The sequence below is a fragment of the Zea mays genome, chromosome 1 (genome assembly GCF_902167145.1).
Source record: "Zea mays cultivar B73 chromosome 1, Zm-B73-REFERENCE-NAM-5.0, whole genome shotgun sequence".
NCBI classification, from domain to species: domain Eukaryota; kingdom Viridiplantae; phylum Streptophyta; class Magnoliopsida; order Poales; family Poaceae; genus Zea; species Zea mays.
In genome coordinates this window covers 209,053,389-209,056,028 of record NC_050096.1, presented here as the reverse complement: position 1 = coordinate 209,056,028, position 2,640 = coordinate 209,053,389, and the positions used below count along the sequence as shown (strand labels likewise).

The 2,640-nt window shown below is 38.1% G+C and overlaps 1 long non-coding RNA gene across 1 annotated transcript; it reads right to left on the bottom strand.

Annotated features, from left to right (window-relative positions):
- Positions 1–524: 524 nt before the first annotated feature.
- On the bottom strand, positions 525–2,011 carry LOC103643188 (uncharacterized). The gene is made up of 5 exons (XR_002266362.1): positions 1,952–2,011; positions 1,604–1,867; positions 1,235–1,283; positions 1,043–1,119; positions 525–972 (listed from the first exon to the last, which is right to left on the bottom strand). It is a non-coding gene; the product is annotated as an uncharacterized lncRNA (long non-coding RNA).
- Positions 2,012–2,640: the final 629 nt, after the last annotated feature.

The window sequence follows — 2,640 nt, the reverse complement described above, 5'->3', positions numbered from 1 at the left end:
CTCTCTCTGTCAGGTGTGAGTTCAGTTTTTGGTTCAGTTAACTGAATCTGAATTTTAGTATTTTCATCCCACTTTGAAGAACTATAACTTTTGATCCATAAAGTTGTGAGCCATACTCCTTGTGTCAAAGTTGAAGAGTGTATATCAGTGAACAAGTTCCTTTAGGGAAGGTTGGCTTGGTACTGCATAAAATGTGGAGTTATAGTTGCTTAAAATAGGGGTTGTCAGACTTGTGATTTTCTGAACTTGATTCAGAAATTGAAATGCAGTTTCAGCATTTTTACCAAACTTCAGACTTCTATTGTGATAAACCCCTAATGTTATGGCTTGCACTCTCCATAGTAAAATGTTAGAGGGTAGTGTGGTGAGAAATTTCCGTTAAGGTGGATCTCCCTGACCTTGCTTAGAAAAGGGAGAAAATGCTGCTCCATGTCGCTCTGTTAGACTGGGATTTCAGCAAATGTTAATATGAAGAAAAAATGGGATGTTCAACACTCCAACTTAGGCATTTGGATATGGAGTGCATGGTGGCCAGAACATTTCAGAGCAAATTTTTTACATAGTGGACATTTTTACCACTATCTTGTAAGAGTACTGTCAAGAAACAACACTAAGTTGCAGATTAATTTCTACAGCAGCCATCAGGTTATTTATATTGAACAGATGCAGGAATAAATCAAAAACATAATATGATCAGAAAGCAAAGTAGCAAATGTCTAGTCTATATAATATGCTTAAATAATATAACAAGTAAAAGTTACCAGCAATAGCCTTTGTTTGTGCAGCAACAACGACCATTGTTGTTCCTACCTCTCTCTGAAAACAATATCACAGAGAATGAAAGCATCACGTCTGCTAGTGCAATTGCTGTTTGCAAGCACCACGAACTAAAGTGCTTGAGATTCAGCAAAAAATAAGAGAGGCACACCTTAAGATTTGTGCAGCTGTTTGGAACTTCATAGAGGGATTCATCTGTGATGAATGTTCCACCAATGTTATCATCTATCAGAAAATCCATCAAATCTATAAACCAAATACTCACCAGTACTAAATCTGTAGCACACAAAAATTCTTATGGTTGCAGAGGGGGATTGCAAGGCCGCTGACTCCCTAAAAGATCTGCACACCGATTTTCAGGCAGTGAGTAGGCATCTCTTAACTAAAGGCTAATGTTCTGAAGTTCATTTGATTCACCATATCCATCAATCTCAGATAATATAATAGAAGGCCTTACCAAAGGTACCTTGATTAGTTCACCTTCACAATATCCATCAATCTCAGTCCTAAAAAATAGGAGAAAAAAGACGCACAGGCTGGCTATTTTGCATCGACAAGAGAAAGATAATTGCATACATAGACATAAAATAATTGCAAAATCATACAAATGGTCAAAATATACATTCAGACAGAAAAAGGCAACAAAGTATCAAACAGAAGAAATACTATCAAACACATGCAAATGGTCATTTGTTAATAATACACCCAGGCCATATTAGATCAGACATCACAGACCCAACAGTTTAAAGAAAGATGTACAGTTGACAGTGGGATATATTAAGTTCCAAGAAACCCATATAACTCTGTCTTCAATTCTGCAGCTTACCGTGCGAATGCTACCAATGTTTGATTTGGCTTTAAGGGTTTCAACATCACGATCCAACTGCTGCTTCCAATCTGTAAGTAGAGCTTCATCATGTAAATTTAATTATTTAGATCTGAGTGTGGGATCCTATAATAAGAACACCAGATGGAAGCGATTAAATTTGCTCCGCAAAGATGAAAGTGACTCGGTAACTCCAATGAATGATTTCTCTACATCCTTAAGTAACACAATCAGAGGTCCAGATTTGTTCTCTTCTGAAATGACCTGACAGGAAATGAAAATCATACTATCATACAGAGTGATAACATCATATTCGACAGGATTCATTGTCCTAAAAAGCAGCAATACCTCTATTAGCTCGGTCATAGCTAGCCTCTCAACTTCTTCACCAGCAAAAAAGTCTGGGCGAAGTGATTCAGCTGTGGAAATATAACAGCCTCAGCAACAAATAAAAAAGTAAACTATTGATACACTTTGTAGTTTATAAGGTAATAAGTAGGTCACATCTTTAAGAACACAACAACCTGATGTGCTCGGCAGATAAGGTCCAAATCATGCTTCTCAAGAAATTCTAAAACTTTATCAGGACCAAATGTGAATGAAACACCTCGATCATTGATGGCCCAGCCCGTTGCTTCATTGGAAGGATCAGACCAAAGAAGATCACAGAGCAATCCAGTATCAGGCACGTCTGTGGGGCGATTTAGGTTGAGTATTTGCTCAAGCTTGTTCAACTCCAGAGATAGACCACCATGCATACAGAGAATCTTTTCATCTATCAATGCTGACACTGGCAAGCAGTTAAAACAGTCTATGAATGTTTTCCACAGCTTTACACTGAATCTGCGTTTGCACTCGTCATAAAAACCATAGATGCGATTTACTGATGCGCATTCATGGTTGCCCCTTAGAAGAAAGAAGTTCTCCGGGTAATTGACCTTGTAAGCCAAAAGAAGACATTGTTTCTAGGCTTTGCTTTCCATGATCCACATAATCACCCAAGAAAAGGTAGTTGGCCTGAGGCGGATAGCCACCAT